This window comes from Dendrobates tinctorius, unplaced genomic scaffold (assembly GCF_039654945.1).
Source record: "Dendrobates tinctorius isolate UK_male_01 unplaced genomic scaffold, ASM3965494v1 ptg000120l, whole genome shotgun sequence".
In the NCBI taxonomy this organism is placed as follows: Eukaryota; Metazoa; Chordata; class Amphibia; order Anura; family Dendrobatidae; genus Dendrobates; species Dendrobates tinctorius.
This window is the reverse complement of record NW_027361788.1, coordinates 23,784,445-23,800,898: the sequence shown is the minus strand read 5'-3', so window position 1 is coordinate 23,800,898 and position 16,454 is coordinate 23,784,445. Positions and strand designations below refer to the sequence as shown.

At 50.0% G+C, this 16,454-nt stretch overlaps 1 protein-coding gene across 1 annotated transcript in view; it reads left to right on the top strand.

Annotated features, from left to right (window-relative positions):
- PNCK (pregnancy up-regulated nonubiquitous CaM kinase) overlaps nt 1-16,454 on the top strand; it is a 165,525-nt gene that overhangs the window by 72,551 nt on the left and 76,520 nt on the right. The window lies entirely within an intron of this gene.

Here is a 16,454-nt window from a genome sequence, read left to right as displayed (position 1 = left end):
CCAGTATACTCCCCGAGGGCCGCTCAATATATGGAGAATGGCAACATAACCAGGGGAGTCCAAGAAGCACCTGGTCGATGCCCTTAGGCATGATGAGCAGGGACAACGTCTCGCGATGAGACTGGGAGATTGAGAACCCCAGGGGTGCTGTCTGGTGGGTAATCTGAGACGGTAAGGTAGATCCGTTAACCACCCTAACGGTCACGGGGTGAGGAAGTGGCACCAGTGGAATGGTGTGCTTTTGGGCCAAGGCTGGGGACATAAAGTTTCGCTCTGCCCCAGAGTCCACTGTGACCTCTACCTCCCAGGAGGAAGCCCCCCTATCTAACGTCCCTCGGAATACTGGTTTGGAGGAGAACGTTTTCATGTTAGGTAGATCTCCACCAACTGCCACTGGAGGTGAACGTTTTTTCGACCGCTGCGGACACCTATTAGCCAGGTGGTCCGACTGTTGACACAGGTAGCAGCAAGTGGGACCCTGTGCCGGACGTGGTTTCGGATCGGTACGGGACACGTCCATGGGTTCAGGAGGTAAAACCTCCAGCAATTCGGAGAAGCCAGGAGTCGACCTAAACTTCTGTCTGGATTGAGTACGCTCCAGCCCGTGCTCCGTAGAACGGAGGTCTATACGGGTGGAGATCGCTATCAACTCTTCCAGACTGATGGGAACCTCCCTAGTGGATAAAGCATCTTTGACATGCTCAGCCAAACCTCTGCAGAACGCAGGAATCTGTGCTCTATCAGGCCACTCGAGCTCGGAGGCCAGTGTCCGGAAACAAACGGCATACTGACTGACCGACTGAGTTCCCTGCGTAAGCGCAAGTAACTGGAGAGAGGTATCATGAGTGACCTGTGGGCCCAAAAAGACCTGCTTTAGAGATGTTAAGAACTGAGCAGCGGTCCGAACTTCAGGGTCACCACGTTCCCACAGTGGCGTGGCCCACTCCAACGCCCTGCCCGACAAAAGGGAAACGAGGAACCCCACCTTAGCCCGTTCTGTAGGGAAACGTGCAGCCAGTAACTCAAGCTGAATAGAGAACTGGCTCACGAAACCCCTACAGGAGGCGCTATCGCCAGAAAATTTATTGGGCAACGGGAGGCGGGTAACAGTCGGTGCAGGCGTGGACGTGGACGCACGTGAGACAGCCTCTGCGACTGCCTGAGCAGCAGCCTCAGTAAACTTCGCAGCGGAGGCGGCACTCTCGACAGTAGCCAACCTGCCCTCCAGCTGCTGAATGTACCGCTGAACCTGCTGCATGTCTGCCATTATTAGCCAGACCCTGGCGCTAGTATAATGATAGGAATAGCGGAATGCACTAAATAAACAAATAATGAAGTGCATTCGCCGCTCGGGGTCCACCGTGCAGTAGGTGTTAAAACCGCTGCTAAACAATGGCAGACGCGCTTTATGGTGGTATAATGCGCTCGGGTTCAACGTCACCCAATGAGCGCGGAGCGGACTCTGTTAAACTCACAGAGGCGCCGCAACAGAAACATACAAGTATACACTGAGCCAGTTAGACGTCACCGGACTCAGTGAAATTGCAAACACGGTATCTGGTCACAGGACACGGTTCCAAGACAGGGGACGGTGTCTGTCTAGACCTACCGTGCGTGTGGCGTCGCTGCTGCGGACGCCGGTAAGTGCTGCTACATGCAGCGCGGCGGCAGACACAGCCGTTAAGCGATGGTGCCTTGAAAGACGTGACACCACTGGACGCTAGTGTAGAGGTGCGGTCTGCACAGTGGCCTATGGCTTGCCACTGACTGGCGCGGACTCTAACTATAGTTCCCTATCCACATGCGTAATATCAGAGGAAGGGGAATCTTAATGAGTCAGTCACCAGAATTATACATCCATCACCATTCACACATCTAGCAAGAATAGCCTATACTAGCGCATGGCCGAACGGCCATGCGGCCCTTTTATAGCCGTGCGCTGCCGGGACCTTCCAGATCTCTGAGATTGACCAATCAGATCAGGAGAAGGACCTGAGCACGTGACTCCCGACCTCCAATGGGAGATCGTCTCATGAGCATGCTCAGAGGAGCTGCAGAGAGACTTAGCCTCAGGAGTAACTTGCTGCGAAGCAGTATGTGAGGCTCTGGACTCCTGCTATGTAGCCGCAGGAATCCGACGCCTAACATTACCCCCCCACCTAGGGCCCCCCCATCCTGGCAAAATTTTTTGCCACGTACCACCTTATGGCCCACAGAGGCGTAGGCCTCAGGCTCATCCGCAGACCAGCATGATGCCCCGGCAGATGACTTGAAAAACCGGGACATGTGAATTGGTCCGAGAGAAGGCACGTGGAGGGCGTCGGGGATGGCTAAGTCGCCAGGAGCCGAAGTTGGAGTGGGGCGCCGAAGTGTGTCGGCGGGTGTCTTCATTCTCATTACAGAGATTTGAATGACATGCGGGGTGCGACCCAGACTGTCGCGGACCTCCATTGCCCGGTCTGCCACCGGCAAGGGACACCGTAACCCAGCCGACCTCTGTTTAGAGGATCTACTTCGAGCACAGGAGGTGCATGCCTGAATATATTTTTTAGTGTCCTGAGCCCTGTGCGGTCACCAATAAGAGCTAGCCAGGAGTTTTGTGGTACGCTTGTAACCAAAGTGACCACCAACCCTGGACTCGTGTGCCCACGCGAAAACCTTGGACCGCAGGTGAGGTGGAACAAAGGTTTTGCTCTGCGGCACTGGTTCAAGGACGACAGGAGCCATGAACTTTAGATTCCCAGTGAGGGGTGCGGAATGATCCGCGGGCACCTCCACAGAGGCTACTTGAACACTGCCCCCATGCACCTTCCCAAACAGTCCTTGCTCCAGCCCAGTATACTCCCCGAGGACCACTCAATATGTGGAGAATGGCAACGTAACCAGAGGAGTCCAAGAAGCACCTGGTCGATGCCCTTAGGCATGATGAGCAGGGACAACGTCTCACGATGAGACTGGGAGATTGAGAACCCCAGGGGTGCTGTCTGGTGGGTAATCTGAGACGGTAAGGTAGATCCGTTAACCACCCTAACGGTCACGGGGTGAGGAAGTGGCACCAGTGGAATGGTGTGCTTTTGGGCAAAGGCTGAGGACATAATGTTTCGCTTTGCCCCAGAGTCCACTGTGACCTCTACCTCTCAGGAAGAAGCCCCGCTATCTAACGTCCCTCGGAATACTGGTTTGGAGGAGAACGTTTTCGTATTAGGTAGATCTCCACCAACTGCCACCGGAGGTGAACTTTTTTTCGACCGCTGCGGACACCTATTAGCCAGGTGGTCAGACTGTCGACACAGGTAGCACCAAGTGGGACCCTGTGCCGGACGTGGTTTCGGATCGGTACGGGACACGTCCATGGGTTCAGGAGGTAAAACCTCCAGCAATTTGGAGAAGCCAGGAGTCGACCTAAACTTCTGTCTGGATTGAGTACGCTCCAGCCCGCGCTCCGTAAAACGGAGGTCTATACGGGTGGAGATCGCTATCAACTCTTCCAGACTGATGGGAACCTCCCTGGTGGATAAAGCATCTTTGACAGACTCAGCCAAACCTCTCCAGAATGCAGGAATCTGTGCTCTATCAGTCCACTCGAGCTCGGAGGCCAGTGTCCGGAAACGAACGGCATACTGACTGACCGACTGAGTTCCCTGCGTAAGCGCAAGTAACTGGAGAGAGGTATCGTGAGTGACCTGTGGGCCCAAAAAGACCTGCTTTAGAGATGTTAAGAACTGAGCAGCGGTCCGAACTTCTGGGTCACCACGTTCCCACAGTGGCGTGGCCCACTCCAACGCCCTGCCTAACAAAAGGGAAATGAGGAACCCCACCTTAGCCCGTTCTGTAGGGAAACGTGTGGCCAGTAACTCAAGCTGAATAGAGCACTGGCTCACGAAACCCCTACAGGAGGCGCTATCGCCAGAAAATTTATCGGGCAACGGGAGGTAACAGTCGGTGCAGGCGTGGAGGTGGACACACGTGAGACAGTCTCTGCGACTGCCTGAGCAGCAGCCTCAGTAAACTTCGCAGCGGAGGCGGCACTCTCGACAGTAGCCAACCTGCCCTCCAGCTGCTGAATGTACCGCTGAACCTGCTGCATGTCTGCCACTATTAGCCAGACCCTGGCGCTAGTATAATGTTAGGAATGGCGGAACGCACTAAATAAACAAATAATAAAGTGCATTCGCCGCTCGGGGTCCACCGTGCAGTAGGTGTTAAAACCGCTGCTAAACAATGGCAGACGCGCTATATGGCGGTATAATGGGCTCGGGTTCAACGTCACCCGATGAGCGCGGAGTGAGTTAAACTCACAAAGGCGCCACAACAGAAACATACAAGTGTTACGGTCGGCAGGACGCACCAGATATAAACAATAGGAGGTGCGTTCGCCACCCGGGGTGTTATGAATGAGTCACCGTAGGAGGCAAAAACAGAAATGCTAGCTAAGTCCAGAAAACCAGAGAAGTAGGCAGCTATCGGATTGCAGACCCCTGAACCTATCAACACAACTAGCAGTAGCCGTGGGGGGTTCCTACGATGCCCTAGACCCCTCGATCACAGCCGGAGGACTATATAGCCTAAAGAAAGAAAGGGAAATCTAAACTGCCCCAGAGCAGACCCCAAAGAAAAAGGCAGCCCCCAACATATAATGACGGTGAAGCAAGAAGAAAGAACACTAACACAGACAGAAAGATAAACTGAGCAAAGACGGGGCCCAAGCTAACTAGATAGGAATGGACGGGAAGGCTGCTGTCTGCAATCCGTGAAAAACCCTATGAAAATAAGAGCCAACAGACTGACAGTGAAAAAGGCCCTGAAGATGTTAGGCTTCAAAAAGACTATGTCAGTACTCAGGAATATTCTGAAGACAGAGCAACCGGCAAAAGGAGATTCAGCTCACCCCAGCAGGGAATGGCAGAATCTAGAAAAGCAAGGCAAACAAAAAACAAAACACAAATGCTAAAAGGCAAAGCAGAAAACTTAGCTTTAGAGGAGCAGGAATCAGACTGGTCTCCTAGAAGTCCACAGAGAAATCACTCGCAGGGCAGAAGGGCGTCGGCAGCCTTATATCCAGTCCGTGACTCCGCTCAGCCAGTCATCATCATTAGGCTCAGGTGCCTGATAATCAGGCTCATTACCTTCCTTTACCAGAATAGGGAGTTCACCAGACCTCAGTGACGAAGGGGAAAATGATCTCACAACAGTACCTCCCCCTTGAGGAGGGGTCACCGAACCCTCAACCATGCCACCAGTGCGATCAGGGTGAGCCCGATGAAAGGCACGCACCAATCTTTTGGCATGAATATCAGAGGCAGAGACCCAGGAATTATCCTCCTGACCATAACCCTTCCACTTAACCAAATACTGGAGTCTCCGTCTAGCCAGACGGGAATCCAGTATTTTCTCTACCTCATATTCCATGTTACCTTCAACCAATACAGGGTCCGGAGGTGCCACCCCAGGAACAACTGGTTCAACAAACCTCTTGAACAAGGACTTATGGAACACATTATGGATTTTAAATGTGACAGGAAGAGCCAAACGAAAAGAGACCGGATTAATAATCTCCAAAATCTTGTAAGGTCCAATAAATCTAGGCTTAAACTTAGGAGAAGCCACCTTCATAGCAATATTTTTTGATGATAACCACACCATATCACCATTCTTAAACTGGGGACCAATGGTCCTATGTCGATTGGAAAACCGCTGGGCCTTTTCCTGGGAGAGAGATAACTTATCCACCACTTGGTCCCAGATCTGGTGCATTCTCTCCACCACAGTGTCAACACCTGGGCAGGCAGAAGGCTTCACCTGCCCTGAAGAAAATCGAGGATGAAACCCAAAATTACAAAAAAAAGGTGACATCAAAGTGGCAGAACTAGCTCTATTATTTAAAGCAAATTCGGCCAAGGGCAAAAATGACACCCAATCATCCTGATCAGCGGAAATAAAACATCTCAAATACGACTCCAGGGTCTGGGTTGTTCTCTCTGTCTGCCCATTGGTCTGAGGATGAAAAGCAGAGGAGAAGGACAACTGAATTCCCAGCTTGGAACAGAAAGTCCTCCAAAATCTAGACACAAACTGAACTCCTCTGTCAGATACAATGTTATCAGGAATCCCGTGCAAGCGAACCACCTGTTGCAAAAACAGGGGCACCAACTCAGAGGAAGACGGCAACTTAGGGAGTGGTACAAGATGAACCATCTTAGAGAACCTATCACAAATCACCCAAATAACAGTCATTCTTTGAGAGACCGGCATATCAGAAATGAAATCCATTGAAATATGGGTCCATGGCCTCCTGGGGACCGGCAAAGGCATCAACAACCCACTAGGGCGAGAACAATATTTATACCGGGAGCAAGTCCCACAGGACTGCACAAAATTCCTGACATCACGAGACAAGGTGGGCCACCGAAAAGAGCGACTCACCAGATCTCTAGTACCAAAAATACCTGGATGACCAGCCAATGCAGAGCAATGAACTTCAGACATCACTCTCTTCTTCCACTGGTCAGGAACATACAACTTTCCACTGGGACAACGCTCAGGTTTGTCCTCCTGGAACTCTTGCAGAGCAAGTCTCAAATCGGGCGAGATGGCAGAAAGAACTACCCCTTCGCCTAAGATGGTAGCAGGCTTGGTCACCACAGGAGAATCAGCAAAGAAGCTCCTAGAGAGGGCGTCTGCCTTGACATTCTTTGTTCCAGGAAGAAAAGAGACCACAAAATCAAAACGTGTAAAAAACAAGGCCCACCTAGCCTGTCTAGGGTTCAAGCGTTTAGCCGACTCTAGGTAAATCAAATTCTTGTGGTCAGTGAGGACCACAACCTGATCTTTAGCTCCCTCCAACCAATGTCTCCACTCCTCAAATGCCCATTTCATGGCCAACAGTTCCCGTTTCCCCACATCATAGTTACGTTCAGATGGAGAGAACTTTCGGGAAAAGAAAGCACAGGGATTCATTTTAGATGTTACAGGATCCTTTTGGGACAAAACAGCTCCTGCACCAATCTCAGAAGCATCCACCTCTACCTGGAACGGGAGTGAGACATCAGGTTGCCGCAAAACCGGGGCGGAGGTAAATCTTCGCTTCAGCTCCTGAAAGGAAGCAACAGCCTCCGGAGACCAATTCAACACATCAGCACCCTTCTTAGTCAGATCAGTCAATGGCTTGGCAATACTAGAAAATTTTGCTATAAATTTCCGATAAAAATTAGCAAAACCCAAAAACTTCTGGAGGGCCTTCAAAGAAGTGGGCTGAACCCAATCATAAATGGCTTGCACCTTGGCCGGGTCCATTTCAATAGTTGACGGAGACAAAATAAATCCCAAAAATGAAATCCTCTGTACTCCAAAAAGGCATTTCGATCCTTTGACATACAGGGAATTCTCCCTCAAGATCCGGAACACAGTCTGAATATGTTCCACATGAGAATCCCAATCCTTGGAGAAGATCAAAATATCATCCAGATAGATAATCAAAAATTTATCGACAAAGTCTCGGAAAATATCGTTCATGAAGCACTGGAAGACAGAAGGGGCATTAGTGAGCCCAAAAGGCATCACCAGGTACTCAAAATGTCCCTCCGGAGTATTAAACGCCATCTTCCATTCATCCCCATGCTTAATACGGATAAGATTATATGCCCCCCTGAGGTCAAGCTTGGTAAACCAGCAAGCACCTCTAACTCTAGAGAATAGATCCGAAATCAGGGGTAACGGATACTGATATTTAATAGTAATTTTGTTGAGGGCACGATAATCAATACAAGGCCTTAAAGAACCATCCTTTTTGGCCACAAAAAAAAAACCGGCACCTAAGGGTGAAGAGGATGGTCTAATATGACCCTTCTCCAACGCCTCCTTAATATAGGATCGCATAGCCTCGTGCTCGGGTACAGATAAATTGAAGAGCCGACCCTTGGGAAATTTACACCCCGGGCTCAGTTCAATTGCACAGTCATAACTCCTATGAGGAGGCAAAGATGCAGACTCATTCTCACTAAATACATCATAAAAGTCCGCCAAATAGTCAGGAACATCATGCGACTGAGGAGAGGTGGAAAAAAATGGAGCCTCACTAAAGGCACACCGACAACCCCAACTCACCACAGACACAGATTTCCAATCCAAAACTGGATTATGAATTTGCAACCAGGGAAACCCCAGAACAACGGCATCATGCAGACCATGCAACACCAAAAATCTGCAATTTTCTTGATGGTCTGGGGCGACCCGCATGACCACCTGGGTCCAAAACTGAGGTTTATTTTTCGCCAAAGGAGTAGCATCAATCCCCCTCAAAGGGATAGGCGTCTGCAGAGGTGTCATCGGAAATCCACAACGTTTAGCAAAATCCAAGTCCATTAGGTTTAGCGCTGCTCCCGAATCCACAAAAGCCTTGGCGGAAAATGTGGACAGGGAGCAGATCAGAGTAATTGCCAGAAGAAACTTAGGTTGAACACCACCAATAGAAAACGTGTGTGCAAAGCGTTTCTCTCGTTTAGGACAAACAGAAATAATATGCGAGGCATCTCCACAGAAAAAACACAGCTTATTACGCCTTCTGAACTCCTGACGTTGCTCCCTGGACAAAACTCTATCACATTGCATAGGTTCAGACGTCTGTTCAACCGGTGGCAACACCTCTCGTGCAATCCTGCGTTCACGTAAACGCCGATCAACCTGAATGGCTAATGACATAGAATCGTCCAGACCAGAGGGAACAGGAAATCCCACCATAGTATCTTTTACGGCTTCTGACAAACCCTTCCGAAAGAGAGCAGCCAAGGCATTATCATTCCAGGTAGTAAGGACCGCCCACTTTCGGAACTTTTGACAGTACAACTCTGCAGAATCTCGACCCTGGTTCAATGCCAACAGGGTCTTTTCAGCCTGATCAATAGCATTAGGTTCGTCATACAACAACCCCAAGGCTTGAAAGAATGCGTTCACATTAGTCAGAATAGGATCATCTGGTTTCAAAGAAAACGCCCAATCCTGGGGATCGCCACGCAGCAAAGAGATGACAATTTTAACCTGCTGCGCGGAGCTCCCTGACGAGTTAGGCTTCAAGGCAAAAAATAATTTACAATTATTTTTGAAAATCAAAAATTTAGATCGATCCCCAAAAAATACATCAGGTGTAGGGATCTTTGGTTCAACAGCATGCGAATGAGCAAGGTAGGCGGAAATTCCCCGCACTTCTGCAGCGAGCTGCTCCACACGATCAGACAATTGCTTTATCTCCATTGAGAGAAAAAAAAATTCCCCCTACGGCCTCAGAGATATAGAGGAAAGAATATACACACTCTTTTTTTTTTTTTTTTTTTTAAACACAATTCTTTCCTTCTATTGAGTACCCTAGGATCTGCGGTATGGCGGGTGATTCTGTTATGAATGAGTCACCATAGGAGGCAAAAACAGAAATGCTAGCTAAGTCCAGAAAACCAGAGAAGTTGGCAGCTATCGGATTGCAGACCCCTGAACCTATCAACACAACTAGCAGTAGCCGTGGGGGTTCCTACGATGCCCTAGACCCCTCGATCACAGCCGGAGGACTATATAGCCTAAAGACAGAAAGGGAAATCTAAACTGCCCCAGAGCAGACCCCAAAGCAAAAGGCAGCCCCCAACATATAATGACAGTGAAGCAAGAAGAAAGAACACTAACACAGACAGAAAGATAGACTGAGCAAAGACGGGGCCCAAGCTAACTAGATAGGAAAGGACAGGAAGGCTGCTGTCTGCAATCCGTGAAAAACCCTATGAAAATAAGAGCCAACAGACTGACAATGAAAAAGGCCCTGAAGACGCTAGGCTTCAAAAAGACTATGTCAGTACTCAGGAATATTCTGAAGACAGAGCAACCGGCAAAAGGAGATTCAGCTCACCCCAGCAGGGAATGGCAGAATCCAGAAAAGCAAGGCAAACAAAAAACAAAACACAAATGCTAAAAGGCAAAGCAGAAAACTTAGCTTTAGAGGAGCAGGAATCAGACTGGTCTCCTAGAAGTCCACAGAGAAATCACCCGCAGGGCAGAAGGGCGTCGGCAGCCTTATATCCAGTCCGTGACTCCATTCAGCCAGTCATCATCATTAGGCTCAGGTGCCTGATAATCAGGCTCATTACCTTCCTTTACCAGAGAATAGGGCGTTCACCAGACCTCAGGGACGAAGGGGAAAATGAACTCACAACACCGGGGTCCACCGTGCGGTAGATGGTAAGACCGCTGCTGGACAATGGCAGATGCACCAAAAGGTGAAGTACTGCGCTTGGGTTAACGTCACCCGAACGCTAAGAGCGGCTCTGTTCAGACACAGAGTCGCTTGTCAGTAACTAATATAAAGACGCTGGCCCTGTTAGCTTCACAGGAAGCCCAGTGGGTGGCGTTGCAGCCGCAACCGCCAATGGACGCTGCTACCGCAGCGCGGCAATAACTAAAGCCGCAGGATGACAACGCCCGAAGGCCGGGCACCGTCGGACGCTAGTGTGCAGTGCAGGAGGCACAGTGGCATGTAGCTTGCCACAATCTGGAGCTGACTAACCAACACTCGGTCACCACTCGTATTATCAGAGGGAAGGGGTTTCTTAATAAGTCAGTCACCAGTCCATGCATCCATCACCATACACACACCATAATATGCTACACTAGCGCATGGCCGAGCCGCCATGAGGGCTTTTTATAGCCATGCGCTTCCGGGACCTTCCTTTCCCCTGGAAAGGACCAATCAGATCCGACGCAGGACCTGAACATGTGACCCCTGCTCTCCAGTGAGAGGTCACCTTGCGGGCATGCCCAGTAGCACGGCACGAGGACTTAGCCTCTGGAGCGGTTCCCTGCAGAACAGGTTGTGCTACCATTGCTGCACCAGAGGTGGCAGCAACATCCAGGCTGTCAGAGCAAGTCTGAGCAGCACCCGGAGCGGTCGGAGGAGAATGGGAGACCGCTGAATGTCTGGCTCTGGATTCTCGCTGTGCAGAGTCAGGAATCCGACGCCTAACATTACCCCCCCTCCTAAGGCCCCCTCCCCTCTGCGCCTCACTGTGCTCAAAAGCCGCGATCAGGAGCGGTGCGTGGAAGTTTTCCACCAGGTCCGAGCCTCGGGCCCATGACCCTTCCATTCCACTAAATAAAATTTTTTGCCACGGACAAACCTGCGCCCAACGATGGCATTAACCTCAAACTCGTCAGACGACAAGTCTGACGACCCGGCCGATGACTCAGAAAACCGGGCCATGTGAACTGGTTTGAGGAGGGACACATGAAACACGTCCGAAATGGCTAAATGTGGAGCAAGAGCCAGGCGGTAGACCACCGAGCTAATTCGCTCAAGAACCTTGAAAGGTCCAATATATCGCGGGGCGAACTTAGGGGACTCGACCCGTAGTTTAATATTTCGGGTGGAGAGCCACACCATGTCGCCAGGGGAGAAGCCTGGAGCGGGTCGCCGATGCGTATCGGCGGACGCCCTCATCCTTTCCTTAGAAGCAGAGATAGCATCCTGAGTGCGATCCCAAATGTCCCGGGCCTCCACTGCCCAGTCTGCCACCGTGGAGTCAGTGGAGGACACTGGCATCGGAACAGGGACGCGTGGATGTTGGCCGTAGTCTAGGAGGAAGGGCGTCTGACCAGTGGAGTCAGCCACCGCATTGTTTAGGGCAAATTCAGCCCAAGGTAGCAAGGATGCCCAGTCATCCTGCCTAGCAGAGACAAAATGCCGCAGGTAGGTAACCAAGGTCTGATTTGCTCTCTCGACCAAGCCATTCGTCTCGGGATGGTAAGCGGAGGATAGTTTCAGCTCGATGCTGAGTAGGCTGCAGAGCTCCCTCCAAAACCGAGACGCAAACTGGGGACCTCGGTCACTCATGATTTTGTCCGGCATGCCATGTAAATGGAACACGTGCTTTATGAACAAAGTGGCAAGACCACGGGCGGAAGGCAGCCGTGCGAGTGGCACCAGATACACCATTTTGGAAAAATGGTCGGTGACCACCCAGATGACCGTACTGCCACCAGACTTGGGCAGGCCAACTATGAAATCCATGCCAACCATCTCCCATGGTCTATCCGCCACTGGCAGGGGATATAACAGCCCCGCCGGCCTCTGTCTAGAGGGTCTGTTCCGAGAACACGAGATGCATGCTTGCATGTATTCCTTAACGTCTCGAGCCATATGTGGCCACCAATATGACCTATCCAGGAGTTCGGAGGTCCGTTTATTGCCAAAATGACCACCTACCCTGGAGGCGTGTGCCCAGGTGAGGACCTCCGGCCGTAGCTGAGGAGGCACCAAGGTCTTGCCCGGTGGCACTGACTCGAGTGAAACTGGAGCCATGGTTGTAAAACTCTCCGGCGGGAGAATAAGCCGAGGCTCAGCCTCTCCCTCTTCCGCCGAAACCACCGAGTGTGAAAGAGCATCCGCACGGACGTTCTTCTCTCCGGAGAGATAATGCAGGGTGAAGCGGAAGCGGGAAAAGAAAAGCGACCACCTAGCCTGACGGGAGTTCAGGCGCTGGGCCGTTTGCAAATAGACCAGATTCTTATGGTCCGTGTATACCTGGAAACCGAGCCCCCTCCAGTAGATGTCTCCACTCAGAAAAAGCCAACATCATGGCCAGCAGCTCCCTGTCACCGATGGAGTAATTCTTCTCCGCCGGTGAGAAGGTCTTTGAGAAGAAGAAGCATGGATGCTTCCGACCTTGAGCATCCTTCTGGAAGAGGACTGCTCCTGCACCGACGGAAGAGGCATCTACCTCCAGAATAAATGGCTTGTTCACATCGGGACAATGTAAGATGGGAGCGCCAGCAAAGTGGGATTTGATAGATAAGAAGGCCTTGGAGACCTGTTCTGACCAAGCATTAGGGTTAGCTCCTTTCTTGGTGAGAGCAACCAAAGGAGCCACCAATGTGGAGAAGTGCAGTATAAACTGGAGTAAATAATTTACGAACCGTAAGAAGCGCTGCACCGCTTTGAGTGAATGGGGTTCCTGCCAGTCCATCACCGCTTGTAGTTTGGCCAGATCCATAGCCAATCCCTGGGCCGTGATGATGTAGCCCAGGAACGGCAATGACTCCTGCTCAAACTGGCACTTCTCCAGCTTGGCGTATAGAGAGTTCTCCCGTAAATGGTCGAAGACCCTGCATACGTCTCTCCGGTGAGTGGTCAAATCTGGCGAGAAGATGAGTATGTCATCCAGATAGACCACCACCGAAGTAGACAGCATGTTGCGGAAGATGTCGTTGACGAAGTCTTGGAAGACAGCTGGCGCATTACACAGGCCGAAGGGCATGACCAGATATTCATAGTGGCCATCTCTGGTATTAAAGGCTGTCTTCCACTCGTCTCCCTCGAGAATGCGGATCAGGTTGTATGCCCCCCATAGATCTAGTTTTGTAAAGATCTGGGCCCCTCGCAACCTGTCAAAGAGTTCAGAGATCAGCGGAAGAGGGTATTTGTTCTTTACTGTTATGGCATTGAGACCTCTGTAATCAATGCAGGGACGTAACTCTCCGCTCTTATTCTGAACGAAAAAGAACCCTGCACAAGCCGGCGACACCGTCTTCCTGATAAAACCTCTAGCCAGGTTCTCCCAAATATATTGTGACATAGCCTCAGTTTCGGGGAGTGATAATGGATACACACAACCCCTAGGAGGTTCTGTGCCTGGCATGAGGTCTCTCGGGCAATCATATGGGCGGTGTGGCGGGAGCGTCTCCACAGATTTTTTGGAGAAGACGTCCGCGTACTGATGGTAGGGTTTAGGAAGTGCAGAGAGATCCGCAGGCACTTCAGTGGAAGCCACCTGAAGACTTCCCTTCAGACACTTTCCCTCACAATCTTTGCTCCAGGCCAGTATTTTCCCTGATGCCCACTCAATATGAGGAGAGTGGCAACGGAGCCAGGGAAGACCAAGTAGCACCTGGTCAATACCGTCAGGTAAAATGAGCAGGGACAAGATCTCTCGATGGGATGGAGAGATAGAAAGCCCGAGAGGGACTCTCTGATGGGTTACCTGAGTAGGCAAATGCGCCCCATTAACCACCATGATGGTCAGAGGTTGAGGCAGCAACACCTGAGGGATAGCATGTTTCTGGGCGATGGTTGAGGACAAAATTCCCTTCGGCCCCGGAATCCACGATAACCTCTTCCTCCCAGGTGAGGGGACCACTGTCTAAGGTACTCCGGAATACCGGTTTGGGTGAGAAAGGTTTCATGTTGGACTGACCACCTCCTATGACCACAGGACGTGGGCGTTTTTTCGCCCGCAAAGGACACGCGCTGGCCGAGTGCCCAACTTGTCGACACTGGTAGCAACGTACATAACTACGCACCGGTGGTGGCTTGGAGTCGGTGCGGGACACCTCCATAGGTTCAGAGGGTATGTGCTCCTGTGCGGGGTATCTCAGCGGCTCGGTGAAGGTGGGAGCCAAATTATCTCTTCGTCTGGATTGTGCACATTCCAGCCCGCGCTCCATAAACCGGAGGTCAATGCGGGTGGAGACTGCAATCAATTCCTCCAAGCAGTATGTGAGGCTCTGGACTCCTGCTGTGTAGCCGCAGGAATCCGACGCCTAACACAGAGCCTTGCTGTGACCTATAGGGCCACGAGGTCTCCATGTGCTTGGTTCAGACAAAGGGAGCCAGTTTGGCTGGTCCTGCAGGAGTGTTCACACCCCTGTGCTAATTGGTGGGGACCAAGCTTGAAAGGGCTTGTTCTTGGAGTTAATTAAGGAAAACATTGCATTGCCTTTTATAACCTGGGGAAACTCAATGTGGGGGTTAGGTTAAAAATTGTTCATGGAATTGTATTGAAAACCTAATGGTTAATTGCATAGTTTGTGATAACTCCCTGGTGGCCAGTGGTCCAAGCTAAAATTCAAGAACATTGGGGGAAGAAGAACATTCTGTTCTTCTAATACCTGGTCGTCTGTCATATTGTCACTGTATCGTATCTCTGGTGGTTACATATATGTAGTCATGTAATACTGCTTGCTACCTCTGAGGATATTCAGCATATGATTCCTGGTGGTAAGTGGTAGATCTGGTTCGCTGTACCACTGATCTGCTGATTAGGTTAAATCAGTGTCTGGTCCTTGATGATTTTTGGAATAATAATAATTGAAAATCTAATGTCAGTTTTAATTCCCTGATGGTCAGTGGTCGAGTCAGAATTCACAGATGAGGAGGAAGAATGTTCAGTGCGACCAATGCCTCAGAGTCAAAAGAAAACCAGTTTCTGGTCTCTGGTGGTCATATATGTACCTTTATACTATATATTAAAGGGATATTTAAAGCAACTTGCTTATCGCTGGAGGTCTGACCTTTAGGACCTCAAAAATGGGGGGCTGGAATTCCCCAAAACATCCTGAATGGAGCACAAGTGCACATGCGCAGCCTTCACTCTATTCATTGATTATGTGACTGATGGAAGTGAGACTCTCAAAGATCATGAATGGAGTGGAGGTCTCACACTTCTGCTCCATTCAGCCCATTCTCAAGGTTCTAGAGCTCTGCCGAAACCATGGATAAGGATCATTTGATTTTTTAGAATAACCATTTAAGCAGGGCACACAGAAATAATACCATGGCGCTTAGTGGTATAATCTGTATCTGGTATCAAATGTCCAGGTATAAAAAAATTGGCATGATCATTAGTGGTCTGGAGAACAATTTACCATATCTAGTGTACGAAGGTGAACAGAAGATGGCTCAGTGGAGATAAGTCCCGTTATCACTGATGGTCCTGTGGAAAGCTATAATTCTTAGTGCTTGTACTCTTTGGTTAGGGGAAAGGCGCATAGACATACCAGTGGTCCATACCATGGAATTAATGGCTTCTGAATGGTTTTAGGAGCTTGTAGGTGCTTCTTGTGGAACCACCAGATTCTTTCCAGTAGTACGATACCCTATTCCTCTGTATTTCAGTGTGTTAAATACGTAAGTGCTGTGTACACTCATGCACCGGTTGTCTTCTTCCTGTGACTTTTCATCATAAAGGTGATGAAAGGAGCGTTCCGGCTGGAAAGGCGTAGTGTGATTATCTGTCTACTGCTCTGGTGCTGATGGATAGAAGTGGGGGTAGAAGACCCTCTCCCTGTCACACAGGAGGCATTATGCTCTTATAGCAGCACGTATGGATGGCAATCACAAGACATAAATTTTATGATGCGGTAATTACCACCAGAGATGGATAAAATGCTTTACAATCGCATCCGTTCATTCATCAGCTCTCTTGCAGGAAATGAGGAGAGTCCCTGTCGCCCACTGCTGAGTAGATGGAGATAATAAAATCATTTATTCAACATTTTTTATCACATAAAACATTGGAATGCAGCATTGACCTTGTGATTTCACCTCCACAATTCCTTGAATATGGATTACAAGATGTTAAATAAATCTTCTAAACTATTAGAAAATGTTCTCCCCATGATAGACCTTTGAAGGTAAAACACCATGT